The 25,501-nt window shown below is 57.3% G+C and overlaps 1 long non-coding RNA gene across 1 annotated transcript; it reads left to right on the top strand.

Moving 5' to 3' along the window:
• The first annotated feature begins 18,441 nt into the window (after positions 1–18,441).
• On the top strand, positions 18,442–22,850 carry LOC114816537. The gene is made up of 3 exons (XR_003764324.2): positions 18,442–18,795; positions 20,336–20,460; positions 22,583–22,850. It is a non-coding gene; the product is annotated as an uncharacterized LOC114816537 (long non-coding RNA).
• The last annotated feature ends 2,651 nt before the right edge of the window (positions 22,851–25,501 follow it).

Genomic DNA, 25,501 nt, shown 5'->3' with positions numbered 1-25,501 from the left:
GTGCTCGGCACATAGTGAGCGCTTAACAAATACCAAGATTATTATTATTATTATTTAATTGTAAGCTCGTCGTGGGCAAGGATCGTGTCTGTTTATTGTTCTATCGTACTCTTCCAAGCGCTTAGTACAGCGCTCCGCACATAGTAAGTGCTCGGTGAATACGATCGGCCGACTGACCTGGCCGACTGCTACTGGGATAGCAGTAGTAGCATTTATTGAGCCCCCCTCGGTACAGTGCACCGTACGGGATGCTTCAGAGAGCCATTTTGGGTTGTTTCTCTCCTGACGGAGAAAGCTTAAGACGGGTCAGAGAGTTGGCTGAGCTGGTCTGGTGGGCACCTGTGGGCAAGGCTGAGCCCAGGCCAACTCCCCCGAGCTACCCCTGCCCTGCTCAGGTGGACGGCCGCCGGGCTCTCGCACCCCCAACCGGGCGGCCCCTCCCGGATCCGTGGAAGGAGTCTCCCGGGGGCTCCCGGGGCTCCGGAACAAATCCGTCCCCTCCCGCCCCAGCGTGGCCCAGTGCGGACCCGCTCCATCGGGCCAGAGGAGTTGAGAGGGGCCAGCCGACCGGCCGACCGACCGACCGGCCGACCGACCGACCGGCCGACCGGCCGACCGGCCGACCGGCCGGACAGTCACCCGGCCAACCACCCAACCAACCGGTCGGTCGGCCGGTCGACCGATCGACCGAAACCCGACCGGCCAGCCAACCGGTGTCATTCGTTCATTCAGTCGTATTTAACGAGTGCCTACTGTGTGCAGAGCACCGTCCTAAGCGCTCGGAAAGTACGACTCGGCAAGAGATAGGGACGATCCCCACCCAACGACGGACCCGCAGTCTAGAAGGGGGAGACAGACGGCGAAACGAAACAAATAGACAGGCATCAGTAGCATCGGAGTAGATAAAAAGAATTACGGATATGTACGCATCATTAATGAAATAAATAGAGTAATAATTATGTTCAAATATACACAAGTGCCGTGGGGCGGGGAAGGGGGTAGAGCAGAGGGAGGGAGTAGGGGTGATGGGGAGGGGAGGAGGAGCGGAGGAAAAGGGGGCTCGGTGTGGGAAGGCCTCCTGGAGGAGGTGAGCTCTCACTAGGGCTTTGAAGGGGGGAAGAGAGCTAGTTCGGCAGATGTGAGGAGGGAGGGCGTTCCGGGCCAGAGGCGGGACGTGGGCGAGGGGTCGGCGGCCGGACGGGTGAGACGGAGGCACGGCGCGAAGGTTGGCATTGCAGGAGCCAAGTGTGTGAAGAAGAGCAGATCCTCTTGTCTCAGCGGCGGCGCTTGGCAGTGGCGAGTGGGTGACGAATGCGGGAGCGGGAGGAAGCGCGGGCACCTGACAAGGTGGGCCCAACCGCGTCCGGATGAAATGGCCGAGAGGACCGTCGGGTGGGTGAGCGCGTCGGGGCCGGGGGCCGAGGGGACGGGGGCGGGCAAGCCACGCGTCGGCGCCGCCGGCGGGGGACACCCGGTGGGGAGGCATCCCGGCGCGGGGCCGGCAAGCGAGGACCGGGTCGTGGCCCAGCGGGAAGAGCCCGGGCCCGGGAGTCGGGGGACGTGGGTTCTCATCCCGGCTTCGCCACATGTCTGCTGTGCGACCTTGAGCGAGTCACGTCACTTTTCTGGGCCTCAGTTCCCTCATCTGGAAAACGGGCATTGAGACCGTGAGCCCCATGTGGTACGTGGACTGTGTCCAACTCGATTTTCTTGTATCCACCCCGGCCTCAGTACGGTGTCTGGCACATAGTAAGCCCTTAACAAAGGCCACAATTACTATTATGATGATGATTTTTATTATATCGTTATTACCCCGAGCCAGGGGCCGGACCGGTGGGTGGGAGTGGGTGGGGTGGGCCGGCGGGGCGGGTGGGATCGGGCAGGCGGACCGGACCGGGCGGGCGGGGTGGGGCGGGCGGGCCGGGTGGGGCCGGCACGGCGGGCCGACCTAAATTCCCTCCGTTTGGGGGGAAACTCTGGCCGGGCTGAGTCAACGCCGTTTCAAGCAGCGACATGTGTGGAGTCGGCGGCGAGGGAGAGGCGGGCTGGGAGGGGCCCGGCCCGGCCCGGCCCGGGGGGCGGCCGTCCGCCCGGCCCGCCTGGTCTGCCCACCTGCCTCGGAAGACGAGGTGAGGACCCGGAGGGGGGCCGGGGGGGTCCAAAGGGGCAGAGCCCCAGAGCTCCCCCAATTTCAAGGCGGCTTCTTCCTGCCTCTGGCACAAGGAGCTGTGGCTCATGGAATAATAGTGGGACTTGTTAAGCGCTTACTATATGCCAAGCATCATTCTAAGCACTGGGATAGATAAGCAGGTTGGACACGGTCCCCGTCCCCTTTTGGGTGGGGGGGGGGATCGCACGCTCGTTCCCATTTTGCAGATGAGGGAACTGAGGCTCAAAGAAGGGAAGCGACTTGCCTAAGGTCACACGGCAGACGTCGTGGTGGAGCCGAAATTAGAACCCGGGTCCTTCTGACTCCCGGGCCCGTGCTCTTTCCGCTAAGCCATGCTGCGGCACAGCCTTCAGCGCCGTGATCCGTCCGGAGATTTCATCCTGACGTGACCGGGCTTCTCTGCCAGTTGGATCCCTTCTCTTCCTCCCGCTCCCAATCTCTGCCTCCCCCATTAGATTGTAATTCCCCTTGGGGGCAGGGACCATGTTTTTGTTCTGTGGGACTCTCCCAAGTGCTTATCACGGTACTCTGCATAAGTAGGGGCCCAGGGCAACACTCTTCACGCACAAGGTGGCCAGTTCAGTGCCCTGCCCACAGTAGGCTCTCAGCGAAATGTTGGATGGATGAATGGATGGATGGATGGATAACACTAATAATAATAATAACGGTATTTCTTCACTGCTTACCACGTGTCAAGTACTGTTCTAAGCACTGGGGTAGAAACAGGCTAATCAGGTTGGAGACAGTCCCTGTCCCACATGGGGCTCACAGTCTTAATCCCCATTTTACAGGGACTGGGGCACAGAGAAGTGAAGTGACTTGCCCAAGATCCCACAGCAGACAAGTACTGGAGCTGGGATTAGCACCTATGTCCTTCTGACTCCCAGGCCCTTGCTCTATCCACTAGGTCAGGCTGAATGGTTGGATGGATGGATGGATGGATGGATGGATGGATGGATGGATGGATGGATGGATGGATGGATGATTGGGTGGGTAGCAGGATGAATGGATAGGTGGGTGGGTGGAAAGAGAAGATCTCAGGATTCTGAGGATTCGGGAAGAAACACTTCTTCTCCTTCATGCGAGGAAGGGGGAATTTGGGAAAGGGTCTACATCCGTCGGCTATATTTAACCCCAAGCTTACACGGGCCCTGGGCAGCTCAGGAAAAGAGGAAAGAGAAACTCTTGGTATTTTGCAAATTCATATCTCTAACCGGTTATTCCGGTTCAGACGGAGGTTGGGACGGCGATGCTTAGTTGCGCCTGAGAAAACTGCCGATGTAACCCAAGATGAGTTTGATTACGGCTCCCCACACACCTTCTCAGTGTTTTCCCTTTCCTCTCGGCCCCCTCCCCCTGCCTTCGGCCCGCAGCCCTCTGCCCCCCACTTCTTCCACCTCACTGGCCACACTGGCCCTCCTGGGCAAGATACTCCTGACTGAGTGAAAATTGCACAGGGGGAAAAATCTATTTAAAACCAACCCTGGCAAGAAAGGTGCTGGGGAAATCGATCAATTCTATTTCTCGAGTCTTTACTGGGTGCGGAGCACTTTTTTTTTGTTGGTATTTGTTAAGCGCTTACTATGTGCAGAGCACCGTTCTAAGCGCTGGGGTAAACACAGGGGAATCAGGTTGTCCCACGCGGGGCTCACAGTCTTAATCCCCATTTTACAGATGAGGGAACTGAGGCACAGAGAAGTTAAGTGACTTGCCCACAGTCACACAGCTGACAAGTAGCAGAGCTGGGATTCGAACTCATGAGCCCTGACTCCAAAGCCCGTGCTCTTTCCACTGCGCCACGCTGCTTCTCGCGCCACGCTGCTTCTCAAGGGGTGGGCGGTGAGATAGACGAGCACTAGGTACGTGAGTAGGTTGGCCTTAGGGAATGTGGTCAAGCCCTGGTCTGGCAAGGAATACTAATGATCGTGGTATTTGTCAAGCACTTACTGTAGGCCAAGCACTGGGCTAAGCACTGGGGGGGGGAGATGAGATGATCCGATAATAATCAATAATAATCGCGGTATTTGTTAAGCGCTTACTCTGTGTCGAGAACCGTACTAAGCACTGGGGGAGATACGGGGTAATCGGTTGGACACGGTTCCTGCCCCGTATCGGACTCCCGGTCTTAATCCCCATTTTACAGATGAGATAACCGAGGCCCAGAGAAGTGAAGTGATTCGCCCAAGGTCACACAGCAGAGAAGCGGCAGAGCCGAGATTAGAACCCAGGTCCTTCTGACTCCCGGGCTTGGGCTCCATCCACTAGGCCGCGCTGCTTCTCTCAGGCTGTGAGCGCGAGAGATTGGGTCCCTGCCCTCAGAGACCTTTCCGTCTAATGCAGAGAGAGAGAGACAGAGACAGAGAGAGACACAGAGAGAGTGCTCTCAATTTGGGTGGCAGAGCAAGGGTGGCACTGGGCCATAGTCCCTTTCCCAGTAGGGGTTTCAAAATCACAGGCTCCCGCCAATCCCGTCACCCTGTCCGACGGTATCTGTCCGGAGCCGGCCGGACGCGCCCCGGAGGGGCGGGGGGAGGGCATTTCAGGTGGGCAGAGGGCCGGAAGCGCCTTCCAAGAGCGTGTTGGATTCCCCCCGACACGCCCGATCCGGAAGGCCCCGCGGCCGGCCGGTCACCGTGGGCTCCTCAACGCGGGGAAGACCTCTCAGAGTGCCCGTCTGATTTCCAGGTGGCCGGCGGCCAGGAGGATGGGGGGGGGGGGGGGGAGGTGGGCCCCATCCCAGAAGCACACGGTGATTTCTCGCGGATGGGGCAGGCAGAACGGGGGGTCCTGGCAGAGCCTGAAAGCAAAGCCGAGGGAGAAGGAGGAGGAGGAGGAGGAGGACTGCCAGGGTGTGGCCTCGGGTAAATGAAAAAATGCTTCTTCCTGAAATAGCCTCATATTTTCAGATGAGCGCAGAGCCAGGAAAAATACAAACCGATTCCAACCCAACAGGAAATTGTAAGCAGTTTGCAGGAAGGCCAGGAGGGGTTCGAAGGACCGCGGAGGAATCAGCCCCGGTCACGCCGCCGACTTCCGCCTCTGGGACGCTCGGAGGGCAACGGGAGACCTCCCGGAACCCCGCGCCCGCTTGCCCGTCCACCTCCCTGCCCGACACCCATTTTCAGCGTCTCCGCCCGAGATCCCACCTGGGCCTTTTAGAATTTGAGCGCCTTGGTCTGTCCTTCTCCGTCTCCTCTAGACTGTGAGCTCACTGTGGGCAGGGAACATGTCTAACTGGTGTATCGACTCTCCCAAGCGCTCGGTCCCTAACCTTCCAGCCGCACCTCCCTCTCGTCTATCTCGCCATCGGCCTCTCGCCCGCATCCCCCCTCTGGCCTGGAACGCCGTCCGTCCTCATATCTGACAGAAGATTCCTCTCCCCACCTTCCAAAGCCTTATTTGAAAGCCCATCTCCTCCAAGAGGCCTTCCCTGACTAAGCCCTCCTTTCCTTCTCCCACTCCCTTCTGTATCGCCCTGACCTGCTCCCCTTATTCATCCCCCTCCCAGCCCCACGGCAATTACATTCATTCGTTCATTCAACAGCATTTATTGAGCGCTTACTATGTGCAGAGCACTGTACTAAGCGCTTGGAATGTACAACTGGGCAACAGACAGAGACGATCCCCGCCCGATGACGGGCTCACGGTCTAATCTATATCTGTCATTTATTTTTTATATTTAGGTCCGTCTCTCTAACTGAAAGCTCGCTTTGGGCAGGGAACGTATCTGTCATATTGTTAGGCTCTACTCTCCCAAGTGCTTAGTACAGTGTTCTGTACATAGTAAGCGGTCAATAAATAGAACTGACCGACTCAATATAGCGCTCTGCGCTTAGTACGTGCTCATGGATTGATTGACCGATCGAACGATTCCGATGGCACGGGTTGCTTACTGTGTACTAAGCAATTCGGCGGGTACGAGCCGTACTCTACCCAAGTGTCCAGCGCAGTGCTCTGCACACCGTAGATTGTACATTTCTGGAGAGCAGGGATCATGTTTACGAGCTCTACTGATCCCTGCCCTCGTGGAGTTTTACCATCTGGTGGGGGAGACAAGCGCTGAAATCATTTTCAGGCAGAAGGAAGAAGGAAAAGAGGTAATATGAACACGAGTCAGTGTGTTTCTTCTTCTCATAACAGTGATGATGGTATTTGTTAAGCGCTTACTATGTGCCAAGCACTGTTCTAAGCGCTGGGGTAGATACAAGGTAATCAGGTTGTCCCCCGTGGGGCTCACAATCTTAATCCCCATTTTACAGATGAGGGAACTGAGGCACAGAGAAGTGAAGCGACTTGCCCAGAGTCACAGAGCTGACAAGTGGCAGAGCCAGGATTAGAACCCACGACCTCTGACTCCCAAGCCCGAGCTTCTTCTGTAGCAGCTCGTGAGTCTGCCTTCCCTCTAAGAGACCTCCAGCTTCTCGAAGTCATTTTTCACCAGTCTCTTCCTTGTCTCAGCTTGGCTTTCTGCTCTCCCTCCCCGTTTCTGTTCTTGCTCTGGTCATAAATAACCCATTTGGGTTTCTGAGAAATATTATTCCTCAGGAGAAGAAATGGAAGCCCCGAGGGAAGAACTTGAGTTGTTCAAGGAATTCTGTATTTACTCATATAATTTTCTTTCCCTAATTTTGAGGTGGAAATAAAAGATTATTTTTCTAAGGAGGCATAACCACGAGCCTGGGTAGGAAGAGGAGAAGGAAGCGAGGAATAACAGTAATTCACTGACAAGATGATAAAAGTCAGAAATTCAGTTCCAAACTCCTTCTTACCTCCCTCTTCTTTTAATAATAATAATACTGTTGATATTTGTTAAGCGCTTACTACGTGCAGAGCACTGTTCTAAGTGCTGGGGTAGATACAGAGTAATCAGGTTGTCTCATATGAGGCTCACAGTCAATCCCCATTTTACAGATGAGGTAACTGAGGCCCAGAGAAGTGAAGTGACTTGCCCACAGTCACACAGCTGACAGGTGGCAGAGCCGGGGTTCGAACCCACGACCTCTGACTCCGGAGCCCAGGCTCTTTCCACTGAGCCACGCTGCTTCTCAACACTTTCACCCTCCTTTATTCCTCCTTATTTTTTCTCCGTTTCCCTTATCGCTAAACTTCATTCCCGGCGTAATAGCCCCACCCCAGTCTTTGGAGTGGCAAAGATAATGGGAAAAAGTGGGGCTATTTGAATGTCAATATGGGATGGATATAATCAATCCATCAATCGATTCTATTGAGCGTTTACTCTGTCCAGAGCACTGAACTAAGTATTTGGGAGAGTCCAGCATAACAGAGTCGGTAGACGCTTTGCCTACTCAACGACGAGCTTACAGTCCAGCGGGAGACTAGATATGTTCTAGAGACACAGAGAAGTGACTGGACTCAACCACACGCCTAAGAAAGGTCAGACAGCTGGCTTGTGGATTGCCCTTTCTGATAACCCTCCCCTCCCCCAAATATCCACTGAGGCGGGGGGGCAAGCACCTTCAATTTGGGGGGGGAGGATGTGTGTGTGTACGTGTGTGCCAATTGTATTTATGGAGTGCTTACTGTGTGCAGAGCACTGTATTAAGCGCTTGGGAGAATATAATATAACCATAAATAGACACATTCCCTGCCCAGACGAACTTACCGTCTAGAGGATGAGTTTACAGGCGTGTGTGTGTGTGGTGTCTGTCTCTCTCCATGCCCCCCTTTGTGAAGATGGCTGGTTACCATGGAAACAGGGCCTCAGCTACGGCCCGGCTTGCCAGAGTAGGGGCTGAGTGCGAAAAGTGTTTGCTAAGGTGGGTTCGATCAGTCGGTGGTGTTCGCCGAGCGGTTCCTGAGTGCGGGGCACTTTCCTAAGCGCTCCGAAGAGTCCGGCGCGGCAGAATTGATAGTCACGTTCCCCGCCCACGGCGAGCTTCCGGTCTAGAGGGGTCAGAGGGCAGAGGGTCGGAGGGAATGGGGGGCCGAGCCCAGGGGGAGGAGAGGAGACGGCCTCGGGAACTGAGGGATTCGGGGGGGGGACTCGCGTGGGAGGGGTCGGGGCGTCCGCCCGGCGGCGGGTGAGCACGACGTATGAAGCACTCGGAGTAAAGGTATGAAACCGAGCGCTCGTTCGGTGCCGAGCACTGTGCCGGGTACTCGGGTGAATGCCAAAGAAGCGAATTCAGATATGTTTTTTGTCCCACAGAGGGCCCTCATAATCTAGGTCGAGAGGGGGGCATGCTCTTAGAAAAGAGGAAAAAGTTAAAAGACAACAAACCACAGACAATGGGATCACTTAAAATGCAAGTTAATAGGTGTTAAGTGCCTCCTGGGTACCAAGCGGTGACCTTCGGGTGGTAGTAGATACGGGAGCATCCTAAGAAACAGATGATCGCGGGGAATGTTTCCACCGGAAACTACCGTCGAACAGATCAGCGGGTCCCAGAGAGGTCAGAAAGGGAGGTCTCTGGTGGGTCACCGGGGGCGAGCCGGGGGGTGGAGAGGGGAAGGTCGGGGCGTGGGGTGGTCCGAGCTGGCTCACTGGGGGACAATCAAGGCCAAAGAGGAGTCAGAGGGATTAAGTGGTCGCCCCTCGCCCTGAGGACAGGGTCCAGGAGAACAGTCAGTACGGTGCTCTGCAAGCAGGAAGCGCTCGCTGAGTACATCGGGGGAATGAATGAACCAGGAGAGAGCGGCCTCCGGAGTGTGGGTCCGCCCCAGGAATGACCTCGCTCTTGGGGTCGCAACCTTCAGGTCCCTTGGGAGGCGGCGGGTTTATTCCTACCCGATGGACCGACGATATTAACTCGGCCTCGAGTTAACTCGGCCTCGATACCGGATCGTTTCCCATTGTGTTACGACCGCCCTGACCGCGGAAACGATCACCCGTTAACAGCCGGAGGGGAGAGAGACCGGCCGTTTGAAGACGAGGTCTCCCCCGTCCCCTCCGCTCATAGTGAGCGCTTGACAGATACCACAGTCATCATCGTTTATATCATCGTTATTCATCGTTACGGTATAACGACGCGACAGACACGTTCCCTGGCCACATCGAGCTTCCGGTCCATCGCTCGCTTTGCAGAAACTCTGGGGCAGGCTGCATCATGATGCTCGGCCTGAAGCGTCGATGCCAGCTGCAATCCCCTGGCAATTAATCACCGATCAATCGATCGGCCCATCCACGATCAATGGACTTTCTCTTCCCCTCGGTCCTAGAGATTCCTCCACTGCCCAAGATCCTTATAAAAACCACATCGCCATCTAATGACGGCCTCCCATATTACATTGGCCTAGGTTGAACGTGGGCCCTTGGCTCCTCGGTTTCACTAATGATAATAATAATAATGATAATGTTGGTATTTGTTAAGCGCTTACTATGTGCAGAGCGCCGTTCTCAGCGCTGGGGCAGATCCAGGGTCAACGGGTCGTCCCACGTGAGGCTCACAGTCTTCATCCCCATTTTCCAGATGAGGTCACCGAGGCCCAGAGAAGTGAAGCGACTCGCCCGCAGTCACACAGCCGACAAGTGGCGGAGCCGGGATCCGAACCCATGACCTCTGACTCCCAAGCCCGGGCTCTTTCCACTGAGCCACGCCGCTTCCCCGGTGGCCTCTTCTCCACCTGGCCTTCGAAGGATAAAATAATCATCATAGTGATCGCTGCGGTATCTGTTAAGTGCTTACTATGTGCCGGGCCCTTTGCCGAGCTCTGGGGTGGACACCGGCAGAGGGGGTTGGACACGGTCTCTGTCCCCCGCGGGGCTCCCGGTTTCAATCGCCATTTGACAGAGGAGGTAACTGAGGCCCAGAGAATAATAATGTTGGTATTTGTTTGTTAAGCGCTTACTTACTTACTTAGTAACTTACTTAGAGAAGTGAAGGGACTTGCTCCCTTCACACTGCACACAGCTGTGCTTCAGGGTGTAGACTAAGATGCAGCCTGCCCGAGAATTTCTTCAAAGCGGGTGACGGAGCAATCGACCCTAAGCTTGATGTGGCCAGGGAATGTGTCTGTTATGTTGTTATACTGTAATAATAATGATGATGATAATAAAAATAATAATAATTGTGGTATGTGTTAATACCACACAGCAGACAAGCGGCAGAGCCGAGTTTAGAACTCATGACCTTCTGACTCCCGGGCCTGGGCTCTATCCAGTGAGGCTCAGTGGAAAGAGCCCGGGCTAGGGAGTCAGAGGTCGTGGGTTCTAATCCCGGCTCCGCCGCTTGCCGGCTGTGTGACTTCGGACAAGTCACTTAACTTCTCTGTGCCTCAGTTACCTCATCTGTAAAATGGGGATGAAAACTGTGAGCCCCACGTGGGGCTCCCCCAGCCCTTAGAACAGCGCTTTGCACATAGTAAGCGCTTAACAAATACCACCTTTTTTTTTATTTTTATCCACTGCACCACGCTGTTTTCTATGCGGTTTGGCTGACGAGTGAAAAGTTGAGTCTCCTTATCAGCCCCCCCCCCCCCCCATCATCACTCCCCTCTTCACGATCTGCTACTCGTGCCCCTGCTTTACCACTTATTCCCCTCTCCTTTTGTTCTAACCGATCAGTCCACCAGCAGTATTTACTGCCCATCTCCTGTGGGCAGAATACTGTATGGAACATCTGGAAGAGTTCAATAGAATCGGCAGAATTAGGGATATGACACCTGCCCTCGAGGAGCTTAGGGTCATCCGTGTGGCAGAGTGTTGTACTGAACGCTTGGGAGAGGACAATCGAGTCAGTAGACTCGATGCCCGCCCTCCAAAACGGCTAGTACTCCTCCCATCCTGAGAAATAAAAAAAAATGATGCGCACCACCCCGCCCATCCCGGGGAACCAAAAAAGATCAGCATCCCTCCCCACCTGTCCCAAGAAATCAGCAATGATTAACATCTCCACCCCACCCATCCTGAGAAACCAAAAACGATTGGCACCCAGCCCATCCCAAGAGACCAGAAATGATTAACAATCCGTCCATACCGAGAAATCAAAAACTGGTCTGGATTGTAAACTCTTTGTGGCCGGGGAATGTGTCTTCTTATTATTGTCTTGTACTCTCCCAAGCGCTCAGTACAGTACTCTGCACACAGTAAGTGCTCAATAAATACGATTAAATGAATGAATGAATGAAAACCAATTAGGAACCCGCTACACCCAATCCCACAAAACCAAAACCCGTTGGCACTCGTCCCCACTCATTCCGAGAAACGGAAAATGATTAGCACCCACCTTTCCCGAGAACCCAAAAAGTAAGTTCCTTATGGTCAGAGAACGTCTATTCACTGTCGTCTTGTACTCTCCCTAGCACTTAGTACGGTGCTCTGCACACAGTAAGCGCTCAGTAGATACGATTGAATAAATACGATTGAATGATTAGTGCCTTACCTCACCCATCCTGAGAAACTAAATGATAAGCCCTCATCCTTCCTGAGAAAGTGAAAATAATTAGCAACCCACCTATCCTGAGCGAAGAAAATGATTAGCATTCCACCCCCCCATCCCGAGTACCCAGAAATGTACTGGCACCCTACCCTTTAGCCTGAGAAACAACAACAGCAAAAAAGATCGATGTCCCATCCAACCTGAGAAACAAGAAAAGATGAACTCCCAGCCTAACCCTTCCCAGTTCCAGGGCACTGAGTAAGGATACCGGGACCAAAGGCGGGAAAGCTTCTTTCCGGTCACGGGGGCCCTGGCTATCATCAGGTCACTCCCGCCGACACCCTACCTATCAGATGTGAGAAGCAGTATGGTTTTGGGGGGTACAGCCCCGGCCTGGGAGTCAGAAAGATCTGGGTTCTAATTCCGGCTCCGCCATTTGTCTGCCGTGTGACCTTAGCCTAACTTGGCAGGACCTCGGTGATCTCACCTGCAAAATGGGGATTAAGATCGTGAGCCCCATGTGGGACAGGGACTTTGTTCGAACTGATTAACTTGGATCGACCCCAGTGCTTAGAACGGCGCGTGGCACGTAGTAAGTGCTTAACAGGTACCGTAATTATTATTATTATTATTATTACTATCTGGTCATCTAATCCGTCGTGTCCTCTAAGCACCCCAGCCCGCCCAGGTGAGCCTTTTAACAGTTAAAATAAATGTTCGGTTTTTTTCAACGCTAAAAATAAGCCAGCGTGTTCCGTGGTGGCGGCAGGTCTCCCCTGGGCCGGTTGGGCCACGCTGGGTTTATGCGGGAAGGGAGCCGTGCCAAGTTTTGACTTAAGTGCTAGTGACAGGAGTATGAAAGGAATTAGAGAATTATTACGGGATTAAGGCCGCACAAAAGGTGCATCGCTGCCTCGGCCGGCGGAGGGCAGCCGCGTCTCCCCGTCTTGCGCGACGCGCTGTCGGGGCGGGAGTCTCCGGGGGTCGGAGCCTCTTGGGCGGACCGGGGTGGTCTCGGCGTCCTGTCGCCGTGCCTGACTGCCACCTGGCCCTTGTCTGCTCTGTGACCTTGGGCAAATCACTTCACTTCTCTGGGCCTCAGTTCCCTCATCTGGAAAATGGGGATCAAGGCCGTGAGCCCTCCATGGGACGGGGACTTGTATCTACCCCAGCCCGGCAGATAGTAAGAGCTTAACAAATACCATGATTGAATATTATTATTATTATCGTTGTCAATAAGGGGAGCCACAAACGGTCTTGGGAGTTTTTGCCCGGGGAAGGTGGGACCCGGACTCCTCAGCTGAGCCGCGGCGGAGGTCCGAGGGGTAGGTCGGTGCCCCTGCTTGACCACTGGCCCGGTGGACCGGTCGGGCGGTGGTCCTGCTCGACGACTCGCCAAATGGATCGGCCAGATGGCGGTCCTCCTTGAAGGCCGGAGGAGTCGATCAGCCTGGCAGAGCCCTCCGAGGAGACTGGCTGAGTGAATCAGCCGGCCGGTGGCCCTGCTTGATGCTTGGCCCAGTGGGTCAGCGGAATGGCGGCCCTGCCCGATGAGCGGCCCAGTGGACCGGCGGAATGGCGGACCTGCTTGCCAAACGATAGAGCGGATCGGCCGGGAGGCGGTCCCCCTTCTCGACTGGCCGAATGGATCTGCTGGACAACGGCCCCGCTTGACGGTCGGCCGAGCGGATCATCCGGGCGGCGGCCCCGTTGGAGCCCGGCCGTGCGGCTCGGTCGGGTGGCGGCCCTTGTGAGACGACGCTTCGCCGGGAACTGCGAGCAGAGGTTGGGCGGGCAGCGTGGCCGGGTGGAGCCCCGGGTTTTAATTTTACTCCTCCCCTGGCCTGCCGTGGGACTTGGACCAAGTTGGTAGCCTCTCCTGGCCTCAGCTTCCTCACCTGTGAAATGGGGATCAGTTCTCTGCTCTCTCCTCCCCCGGAGACTGGGAGGCCTCTGTGGGCCAGAGGGGGTGTGCAGCCCGTCTCGTTCGGTCAGTTGTATTGATTGAGCGCTCACTGTGTGTAGAGCACTGTACTAAGCACTTGGGTGAGTCCAATAGAACAATAAACAGACACATTCCCTGCCCGCAACGAGCTCACCGTCTCCGCACGGACGCTCGGCACAGAACTGGGCGATCCGGACCCGTTCTGATTATCACCGGGGAGGAAGTGTGGGGTCTCGAGAGCGTCCTCGGTCCAGGGCCCCAAGCGCTTGTAAACAGATACCTTCCCTGTCTACAACGAGCTTACAGTCTAGAGGGGGAGGCAGGCATTAATTGAAATAAATAAACAGAGATAAATAGAAATAGAGATTAATAGAAATAAATATACGGACATAAGTGCTGTGGGGCTGCACAAGGGGTGCATGAATAAAGGGGTGCCCTGGATGACATCACTGGGGTGAGGTCGAGGGGCAGATCAGAGGGGCTGCAGCCCCTGGAAAAGGGCGTCGTGCAGCTCCACCGGAGTCCACCAGGCTGCAGCCTGGACGGAGCAGGTCAGTTCATTCAATCCTATTTATTGAGTGCTTACTGTGTGCAGAGCACTGTACCGAGCCCTTGGGAGAGGACGCTAGAACAATAACAGACACCCTCCCCGCCCACAACGAGCTTACCGGGCCACCGACCCCACAGCGGAAGAGAGAGGACAATGGACTTCGAGCCCCGAATCCGTGGACTTCGGCAGAGTCCGCTGTGTGACCTGGGGTAAGTCGCTTCACTTCTCTGGGCCTCGGCGACCCCATCTGTAAAATGGGGATGAAGACCGTGAGCCCCACGTGGGACCGGGACTGTGTCCAACCTGATTAGCTTGGATCTACCCCAGCGTTCATTACGGCGCCTGGCACGCTTTTAACAAGAGAAAGAGTCGAGCGGAGCGGCGGCCTAGGGGAGTGATCGCTGTCCCGGGGTCACGCAGGGCGAGGAGGAGGCATCTGTGGCCGGGACCCACGTTCGCTCAGGGTCGGGGCTCGGGGTTCGGGGTCGGGGTTCAGGTCTGGGCCTCGGATCGGAGCTCACGGTCGGGGTTCGGGGTTGGGGTTTAGGGTCGGAGCTCAGGTTTAGAGCTCAGATTGAGGCTCGGGGTCAGGGCTCGAGGTGTGGGCTAAAGGTCGGGGCTCAACGTCTGGATTCAGGGTCGGTGGTCCGGGTCAGAGGTCGGGGTCGGAGTTCAGGGATGGGGTTCGGGGTTGGGGCTCGGGGTTGGAGCCCAGGGTCAGGGCTTGGGGTCCAGGCTCAGGGTCGGGGCTCGGGGTCGGAGTTCAGGGTCACGGCTTGGGGTCCGGGTTCAGGGTCGGGGCTCAGGGTCGGGGCCCGGTCAGGCCTGACGAGAACACCTTTCCGGTAGCTCTGCACAAAGACGGGGGTTTTCGAGGCGGAGCAGCGGAACAGAAGGGGCTCCGCCCTGCCGCTCTGGAGCTGTTCGCCGCTTCCTCGTCTCCTCTTCCTCCTCCCCTTCTGCCCCTTCCCTTCCTCCTCCTCCTCTTCCTCCCTCTCCCCAGCCCTGCCCGCTTCGAGTAGCTTCCCGTCTACTATGTGCAAGGCACTATACGGAGTCCTTGGGAGAGTGCAGTACAGGAGATGCGATCCCCGCCTTCGAGGTGCTTACGGTCTTCTGTGAGCACTGTACTGAGCACTTGAGAGCAGACGAATAGAGATAGTAGACGCGATCCGAGGCCACCCACCCAGCGGACCCCTCTCAGAAGCACTGATGGAAACGGTGGGTGGGGAGCTGGGTGAGAAGCAGCACGGCCTAGTAAATAGAGCCCTAGCCTGGGAGTCAGAGAGTCATGGGTTCTGGTCCTGGCTCCGACCCTTGTCCACTCTGTGACCTTGGGCAAGTCGCTTCCTTTCTCTGAGCCTCGGTTACCTCATCTGTAAAATGGGGATTGAGACTCTGAGCCCCACATGGGACAAGGACTGTGTCCAACTCAATTTGCTTGCACCCCCCCCCCCATCACTTAGTACAGTGCCTGGCACATAGTCAGCACTTAACAAATGTCATCATGATTATCATCATCATCATCATCATTATTATTGGCAGGTCCTCAGGTCTCCGGTCGCCGAGAGGCACCTACTCGGTCGGGAACGGCTCCGGCCGAGAGCGGGCATCATCGGTCCCGGGCATCGGCCCCAGGCCGGCGCCGGGAAGACCTCCCCATCTGTGGGCCGAGGGGTCCACCTCCCCGCCGAGACCGCCCCAGTGGACTCCTGCCCCCCGGCTGGGCTTCGTTTCCATTCCCGTCGATCCAGCTGTTGGCAAGGTCAGTGCGGGAGGACGGTGATAATCATGATACTAATAATTTTAGTATTTAAGTGCTTACTAGGTGCCATTTAATAGTACTGTGCACCATTCTCCTACGAATCAACACCTTATCGTGGCGGGAGTTTACGGGCGTTGACGAAGCTCGGAGCTTTTCCGTATAGGGTTAGGTGACGGAAAGGTCTAGGCCGAAGCGTCGGAAAGAGTCGATTCCCCCGTGCTGGGCAGCACCGGCACGGGGAAGGGTCAAAGGCGGATCATCGAGTGAACCAAATGCCGCTTAAGGAAAACGGCAGAGACTCGAGGTTTTACTGCGCAGAAGATGGCAGTGGTAAACCACATCCGTATTTCCAGTGAGAAAACTCCATAGATACACATACCAGAATGACTTTATGGAAGAAGGTGGGGTGTTCTGGAGAGGGTGCGGTCACGGAGTCACTACGGGTCAGGGATGACTCGACGGCACTTGAAGAAGAAGGTGTTCCGGGCACTGTACTAAGTGCCGGGGTGGATACCGGACAAGGTCCCCGCCCCGCGCGGGGCTCGCGGTCTTAATCCCCATTTAACAGATGAGGGAACTGAGGCCCAGAGAAGTGAACTAACTTGATCGAGGTCACACAGCAGATAAGTGGCAGAGCCGGGACTAGAACCCAGGTCCTTCTGACTCCCGGGCCCGGGCCTTATCCACTAGACCACGCTGCTTCGGTGGGGATGACGGTGAGTAAAAGGCATTAAAGATGCTGCCGTCGGTAGAAGGTTAGGGCCCGGATGTCCCACTGGATTCCGAGATGGCTATTTTCCAAATCCTGAGGCACCGGGGTGGGGGAAGCCAACCCCGGCCATCCCGTCTCCTGCCCCGTCGTAGGCAGGACCCCAACGCCCCACAGGAAATTTGGCTCACTTTGGAGCACGGACGCGGCCAGGCCCAGAAAGCCCATCCCCGTCCTCCGGTCGTTAAGGCCGACCCGGGTCCCTCGCGGGGAGAATGAAAGAAGAAGCTTGAGTTTGCACAACATCTGCCCGTGCGCTAATGATTTTGACACTCGGACAATGCCAGCTTTGCGAGAAGGTATGCAGACGGCAAAGTCTGTTTTTCTATCTGGTATTTTTTTTTTTAATGTTAAATGTTTGCAGGAAACCAAATGAATTCCATTTGGCTCTCCCAGGGATAATATCAGGGACCGATTGAGTTCCGGACCCGAGGGCTACAGACACCTAACAAAATCCCTCTTACTTCTGCTCTGGTAGCTCACTGTTATGCTTTTCACACGCAGGAAGAAAGCGTAAAAGCGTCAGCGGACTGAATAGAGGAGGCCCGTTCCTCCCCCACAACCAGCCGGACATCGGAAGCTTTCCACGACAGGGGCTGCGGTGGGGTGCGCGGGGCTGGGGGGGGCGGGGGGGGGGGTGCTCCTTCACACCGCCCCACTCCCTGTGCGCCCGTCCGTTTTGTATTCCACGGACAGCACGGATTGGTCTCCCTCTCAGTACATGCGACCTGCCTTGGACGGACCGTGAGCTCGTTGCGGGCGGGGAATGTCACTGTTCGCTGTTGTATCGTACTTTCCCAAGCGCTCAGCAAGGTGCTCCGCACACAGTAAACGCTCAATCACTACGACCGACTGAATGGATGTCGCCCACTCAGAGTAGTCGTAAAGAAGTAGCAGCGGCGTGGCCGGTAGAGCCCGGGCCTGGGAGTCGGAAGGTCCCGGGTTCTAATCCCGGCTCCGCCGCCTGTCTGCGGTGTGACCTCGGACAAGTCACTACTCTGGGCCCCAGTGATCTCATCTGGAAAACGGGGATAGAGACGGTGAGCTCCGTGTGGGGGAGAGACTGTGTCCGACCCGACTGCCTCGTATCTACCCCGGTGCTTAGATCGGTCCGTGGCACACGGTAGGCGCTTAACAAATACTGTCATTATTATTGATAGCAGTAACAGTAGCAACAAAAGTAGTAATAATAATAATAATAATAATAATGATGGGCTCTTACTCTGTGCCAGGCACTGTTCTAAGCACTGGGGTGGATACAAGGTAATCGGATTGTCCCACGCGGGGTTCATCGACGTAATCCCCATTTTACAGATGAGGAAACTGAGGCACAGAGAAATGAAGTCACTCGCCCAAAGTCACACCGTCCTGAGCACTTGAGAGAGTCCAGTAGAGTTACTAGACATGGCCCCCGCTCTCAAGGAGCTTCCGGTCTACTGCGTTCGGACCATTGTACGGACCACTTGGGAAAGCGCGGTAGAGGTTAGAGCCGCGATGCGGAGTGGTGAGACGTGATCTAGCTATGGCGTGGGGAGGAGAAACATGCTCTGGCCATGCCGCGGAGAGGAAGCACGGTCTCTAGCCGTGACGCGGAGCGGAAACCTACCCTCTAGCCGGGATGAGGAGCGGAAGCACAGGCCCCAGACGGAATGGGGAGCGGAAACCCAGGCTGTAGCCGTGACGTAGAGCGGAAACCACGTGCCTTCGCAGGACGGGGTGTGAGTGAGGGTCTTGGGGCTCCTGGGCCTCCGGGCTGGGGTAGGCGCCTCCTCCGTCAGCAGTCCCTGGACTTGGAAGGTGAAGCGGGGCTGGCAGGTGCCCCCTCCCCCACCCTCTATGCCGCCCCCCCCAAGCCTCCCCCCCGGCCTCAGTCCCGTTCTCCTGCCGGGCCCGCCGGCGTTATTCATTAAACCAACAGCGCCGCTGCCCACTGGGCTCCAGAGGCGACCCCTGACCCCAGGCCCTTCCCTCGCCCCCGGCGGCTCCGGGGGCTTCACGGGGAGGGCGTGAAAGAACCCTTTGTGGAGAAGACCGGCCCCGGACGGGGTTGAGACTCGGTTTCCAACCGAGAACGATCGTGCCGGTTAAACATTACTGAGGCTGAGAGTCCGCCGAGGAGGCGGCACGCCTGGGCCGGGCGCCTCTCCCGCCGAGCATCCTGGGAGCGTACGAGGCAGCCACCCAGCACATCACCGCACACCCCACTGAGCTCTGACCGTGCGCCAAGCACTGGGCTGGGCGCCGGGGTGGGTACGCAGGTATGGGTTCAGAATAATTGTCATATTTGTTAAGCTCTCAAGCACTATACTAAAAGCTGCTGTAGATACAGAATGAGCAAGTCAGACTCAGTTCCTGTCCCTCGTGGGGTTCACAGTCTAAGGCGCTGAGAGAATGGGTACTGAATCCCCACTTCACAGGTGAGGAAACCGAGTCCCAGAGAAGTGATGTGAGTTGGCCGAGGTGACCCAGTGGGCGGGCGGTGGGGCCAGAATTAGAACCCACATCCTCTGACTCCGGGCGGACACACAGACAGCAGGCGGGAGCCGCCGGTCCACCGTCAGAGGGCACTGACCGAGGACTTACCGGGCCCCTCAGGGAGCGCGGGGCCCGTCGGGGTCCACGGGAGGGCCCGGGGTGGGCACGGCTGGCACGGGGCGTGACGGGGCCCGGCTCGAACCCGGGGCACGGGACGTAGGGGCGGACGGGCCAACCGGGCCCACGGGAATGTCGACGGAGTGTCGGGGCTTGTTCCCACGTCGGCCAGGTGGCCCGCGAGCCTGCCAGCCTTGGGCGGGCCCCGTTTGCCATCTCCCAGATTCCCCCCAGATAGCAGGGCCGGGGCGGGCCCGGTTGCGCCTCGACCGTGGGAAAGGTGTCCTCCGCTCCAGGCCAGGTGGAGGCCCGGAGCCTGCCCTCCCTAAAAGTGCGGCTGAATCTGGGGAGGAGTGCCTCCGGTCGTTCCATCCATTTGGTGGGGTGAGGGGTCCCGGGCCCATCCGGCCGGAGACCCCGGGGGGGGTTAGCACCGGACAGAAGGGGAGGCCAAATTCGAGAGAGGGGGACGTTTTCCGGGAAGCAACTGACCTTTTCCTGGGATGTACAAGGTCTTCCCTCCTTGCGTCTGGAGGAGAAACTTGGGAAGGATGAGGAGATGGAGGAGGCAGAAGTGAAGAAAGTGGAGGGCACAGCAGACGGGAGGCACGGCAGGCAGGCCAGCGGGGACCGTGTGTGCGGGTGTGTGTAGTGTGTGTATGTGCTTGCTCAGCTGAAAAAGAAGCCTTGCAGAAGCTGCTGGAGGGCTTTGGAGCAATGGTACTTATGGAGACCGTACTGAGCACTCGAGAGAGTGCGGTAGAATTACTGGACATAATCCCCACCCTCAAGGATCTTGTGGTCTAGCAGGGCAGAGGCAGACAGAGAAGCAACCTGGCCTAGCGGTAAAGCCCGGGCCTGGGAGTCAGAGGACCTCTGTTCTAGTCCCGGCTTCGTCACCTGTCTCCTGTGTGACCTTGGGCGGATCCGTCCACTTCGTGCCTCAGTTCCCTCATCTTTAAGATGAGGATTAAGACAGCGAGTTCCGTGTGGAACGTGGAATGTGTTCAACCTGATTAGCTTGTATCCGTCGCAGCGCTTAGTACAGTTCCTGGCACGTGGTAAACGCTTAACCAACACCATTAGGAAAGAAGAAGAAAGCAAGCGTTCAGTCGATACCATTGACTGAAAATCCCCCTCCGGTTGAGTTGACTAGAGACAAGAGAGAGACTCCCCTCAGGGAGTTTTCCTGGTTTTCCTTACCAGCTTCCGTCGTGAGCCGCTCAGAGCCGCTGGATGTTCACTGAAGTTCCTGATCCAGACGAAGTTCCAGGAGCCGCTCAACCTCATCGGTTGGGGCGACGTGGCTTAGCCAACGATGACCCTCGCGGGTGAGGACGGCCGGGTTCCGCGTCGTCGGTCAGTCGGTCGTATTTATTGAGCACTTACCGTGTACAGACCACTGTACTAAATGGTTGGGAGAATACAATAGAACGGTGTAACCAAAACATTCCCTGCCCACAACAAACTTATAGCCTAGAGGGGGAGACGGATGTTAATATAAACGAATAAATGACAGATATGGGCATAAGTGCTGTAGGGCCGGAGGGGATGAACGAAGGGAGCAAGGCAGGGCGGTGCAGATGGGAGTTGAAGCAAAAGAAAAAAGGGCTTAGTCTGGGAAGGCCTCCTGGAGGAGATCTGCCTTCAATAAGACGTTGAAGAGGGGGAGAGTAATTGTCTGCCAAATATGAGGAGGGAGGGTGTTCCAAGCCAGAGACGGGACGTGGGCAAGACGTCAACGGCGAGATGGTAATAATAGTGATAGTAGTATTTTTTAAGCGCTTACTATGTTCCGGGCACTTACGGGATCGAGGTATCGTGACCAGGTTAGCATTAGAGAAGCGAAGTGTGCAGGCTGAGACATAGTAGGAGAGTAGCGAGTTGAGGCAAGAGGGGACAAGGTGACCGAGGGCTTTAAGGCGATGGTGAAGCGTTTCTGTATGATGCGGAGGTAGACGGACAACCACTGAGGTGGGGGAGTGGAGTAACATGGCAGGCAAAAAGCTGCGTGGTCTACAGAGCCCGGACCTGGGAGTCAGAAGGACTCGGGTTCCCATCCCAGCTCTGCCACTTGTCTTCTGTGTCACCTTGGGTAAGTCACTTCACTTCTCTGTGCCCTCACGTTCCCTCATCTGTAAAACGGGGATGAAGACTGTGAGCCCCATTCGGGACCGGGACTGTGTCCAACCCGATTTGCTTGTATCACCCCGGCACGTGGTACAATGCCTGGCACATAGTAAGCACTTCATTATTATTATTATTATTATCTTCCCCGGCGCTTAGAACAGTGCTGGACACGTAGTAAGCCTTTAACAAATACCAATATTATTATTACGATTACGGTGACAGAGCAGAATCTCCCATATGGACCCTGGCGTTCGGTACAGTACTTGGCACACCAAAGCACTGAATCACCATCCCGTGGAGCCGGGGGAGAAAGTTAGAGGGAGACGGGCAGGCCGGGGGCCGTGGGGATGGAGAAGAGGTGGGGGACGAGGGGACGACAGGGATGGGAGCGTGGGCACGGGCGCGGGGAGGCAGCAGCAGGCGCCTGGCACCGAGGCCCCTCTGGGCGCAGGGCCCAGGATGCGCCCATCGATGAGTCTACTGCCTCCGTCGGCCCCACCCGCCGGCCCGCCCGTCCGCCGGATAACATCTGGGCCCGCACCGCGTCCCCTCCGAGCCCTGCGGGCTGACCGCCCCGGTCTGGGAGTGGCTCCCTCTTACGCCTTCGGTTCGTGCCCGGGCACTGCCCGCTGCGATATCCTGGCGGGCAGGCGGGCCGCTGCGCGGTGGTCCCGGTGCCCCCGGGAGGCAGGTGGAGTGGGCAGACAGATTTCCTCCTTCTTCCCACGTGGCATAATAATAATAATAACAACTGTGGTATTTGTCAAGTGTTTACTACGTGCCAGGTACTGTACTAAGCTTTGTGGGGGGATACAAGTTTACCAGATTGGACCCAGTCCCTGTCCTATATGGGGCTCACAGTCTTAATCCCTATTTTATAGATGAGGTAACTGAGGCCCAGAGAAGTGAAGCGACTTGCCCAGGGTCACAGAGCGGACAAGTGGCGGAGCTGGGACTAGAACCCAGGTCCTTCTGACTCCCAGGGCCGTGCTCCAACCACGAGGCCATGCTGTGACATTTATGAAACACTTTCCGTGGGCTCGATGCTGCTGTACATGCAAGGTAATCAGATTCAAGCCCAGCTCTGGGGGATCGCAGTCTAGGAGAGAGGGAGGGAGAGAAGGATCCCTTTTTAGAGATGGAGACGCCGAGTCCCGGAGAGGTTCGATGATTTGCCACACGCCCGAGTCCCGGCTCAGCCCTCGGTCTGCTGTGAGTCGGGCGGGTCTCGTAAACTGTCCGGGCCGTGGTTCCCTCCTCCGTCAAACAGGGGACAACAACACCCGTCCCTCCTTCCCTAAGACCTTCCTGTCCTCCCTCCAGGGCCGGGGCTGAGGATAAAAGAAGACAATCCACGACGACGGTTTGTGGAAGCATCCGGGGACGATGAAGGAGCTGGAGAAGGCCGGATTATTCCTCTGCCACGGGGCTAGATTGGGTCCCCGGTCAGCGATCGGCGGGCCACGGGGGCGGCGGGGGCGGGCAGGCGGTCGGTCCTCCCGTCTCGGATCCCTTTCAGGCAGGGGGCTGGGCCTGGAGCCCAGGATGAGCCACATTCTGGAGGAACCGGGCCCACCCTGGGCAGCGGGAGGGAGGGAACCGGGCGCCCAGGGTGTGAGTTCCCCGGGGAGGGCCGGAGCGGGGCGGGGGGAGGCGGGTGCTTTGTGAGCCCGGGCTGCCCCCCTTCCCAGGCCGGTCTGGTTCCTCCACGGACGCAGGCGGGACAAAGCCCGGTCTCCTGTTCCGCCGTCGGACGTCTGGCGGACGCACAGGCCCCGCTCGGGAAGGTGAAGCTGCCGGTGGGGCGGGGTGGGGCCGGGGGCTGGTTGCGGGGCGGGAGAGGAGGGCAGTGGACGTCTTGGATGAAAGGGAACACCCCCCGCCCCCGGTCCACTCCCCAGTGGACGTCCGCGGCCTGCGTCAAGGGCCTCCGCTTTGACGTCAGGGCTGCGGGAACGGAGGCAGGGGACCGGTCACGCCTTCTCCGCTCCCACGGGTCTACACTCCCTCCCTCCCCCCACCCTCGAGAACCTGGTGGCAGCACTGCCCACACCCCCCGGCCCAGTGGGAAAACTAGTCCAGCCACTAGCCCCCGGGCCCACTCACCCCAATAGACTGGGCTACTACCCCCTTGTAGAAGACCTCTGCAATCAGCGATACGTATCGAGAGCTCACTGTGCGCAAAGCACTCCACTAAGCCCCCGGGAGAGTCCGACAGAACAGCGTCAGTAGACCATTCTCTGTGGGAAGCTGCCGTCGCCTACACTGGCTCTACCGCTTCCCAACCGTGTGACCTCGAGCAAGTCACTTGATTTCTATGTGTGTTTCTAGAAAGGGAGTCTCGTGCGGGCCGGGATGGTGTCTGCCAACTCTACCGTACTGTACTCGCCCAAGTACTGAATATGGTGCTCTGCACACGATAGGCCCTCGGTAAATACCACTGATGGGTGATCGATTTCCTCGTCTATAAAATGGGGATAAAAAACTAGTAGACTGCGAACCCCAAGTGGGACAGGGACTGGGTCCGAATCGATGATTCATTCATTGAGTCAAATTTACTGAGCATTTACTCTGTGCGAAGACAGTACTAACGATCTTGTATGTACCCCGGCGTTTAGTACGGTGCTAGACGCCTATTATGGTCTTAACAAATACCATCATTATTATTATCGTTAAATTTGGAACTTCCACCCGGTCAATCCACTGATCATATTTATCGAGCACTTACTCTGTGCAGAGAGGATACAAGACGGCAGAGCCAGTCGACCCATTCCCTGCCCTTAAGGAGCTCACAGTCTAAACGGGGAGACAGACATTAAAATAAAGAAGTGAATTACGGGTAAGTAAATTCCCAACTGTCAGGAAACATGCCCCAACGTCTAACCTAAATCCAGCCCGCTCCAGTTTCAAAGCCTGCCCACCCAACCTAGGGAGAGGGTAGAGGCCCGTTCCCTGTATCCTAAGGTCTTCAAACCCCCGGCCCGCCCCCGCTGACCCTTTCTGAGAAAGCTCTCGATAAATACTATGGGATGAATGACTGACTCTGGACCAGCTGGTCGAGGAACATCCAGAAGGAGAAGCCCAGAAGGATCCAGTCAAGGCCGCCCCCGCCCTCGGGGAGCCGAGCGTCGAACGTGCCGGCGGTCCGCCCCGCCCGTCCTTCCGCCTCTCGCTCTGTCAGCGGGTCCGGAGGTGGGTGACCCCCCACCCCCCGACCCGGCCCCGACAGCCCGGGGAAAGGCAGGATTTGGGCCTGGGGTAGATTTTCGGACGAGGGCCGGCAGCGGAGGCCTGAGCCCTTGAAACAGAGTGAGGACACGGGAGACGGCGTGGCCTAGAGGAAGGAGCACGGGGTTGGCTCTGCTGTGCGACCTCGGGCGGGGCACTTCACCTCTCTGGACCTCAGTGTCCTCCCCAGCAGAGTGGGGATGGGATCGCTGCTCTCCGTCCCTCTTATTGTCTTTTCTGTTCATTCTCCGTTTGTTTCCTCTTTCCCCGTGTCTCTGCGGCCAAGCCCCTCTTCCCCTCCACATTCTTCGGTCGGAGGCCCCGGGGCTGTGGCTGTTCCATTCTCCACGTGTCTATTTTTTCCCAGTCCTCCACGTGCGAGCCCCTCCCCCCCACCAACCCTCGGGAAGTGAACCCTGCCCGCTCACCCATCCCCCGGATGGGGACCCTGGGAGGGAGAGAGGGGGACAACATATCCATTCCCTCACCGCTCGCCCATCCCCCAAGAAGGGACCCCGGGGAGTCGGGGCGGGGGGGGGGGGGGCGCCAAGGAACCCCGGTGGGGTTTAGGGAGACAGCAGCAGGTCCATCCCCCCGCCGCTCGTCCATCCCTGGAGCAGGGACCCTGTCGGGGGGCGGAGGAGGCAGCAGGCTGGAGGGCGGTCCCCCCCTCTTCCCCAAGCGGGGCCCGGCGGGCGAGGCCTCCCGGGCTCGGATGGGCCGGGTCCGCCGCGCCGGTCACCCGCCGCCACTTCCTCATTCTCCGGGCCTGGAGGAGTCGCGGAGCTCGGGTGTCCGGGAGAAACTCCCAAACCGGTATTTTCTCAGAGCCCGACAGGGGACGACGGCGCGACGCCCGGCCCGCCCGGATCCCGCGCCTCGGCCAGCGCCGGGCGCTCCCCCAGAGACCGAGGGGCACGGGCGGGGGGAGAGCTCAGCTCCGAAGGGAGCGCAGATGTGCCCCTCGTACCCACCCTCCGCCACGTGCCGAGCCTGAAGGGTACCGTCAATCCA

Source organism: Ornithorhynchus anatinus, chromosome 14 (genome assembly GCF_004115215.2).
Source record: "Ornithorhynchus anatinus isolate Pmale09 chromosome 14, mOrnAna1.pri.v4, whole genome shotgun sequence".
In the NCBI taxonomy this organism is placed as follows: Eukaryota; Metazoa; Chordata; class Mammalia; order Monotremata; family Ornithorhynchidae; genus Ornithorhynchus; species Ornithorhynchus anatinus.
This window is presented reverse-complemented; position numbering and strand designations above follow the sequence as displayed.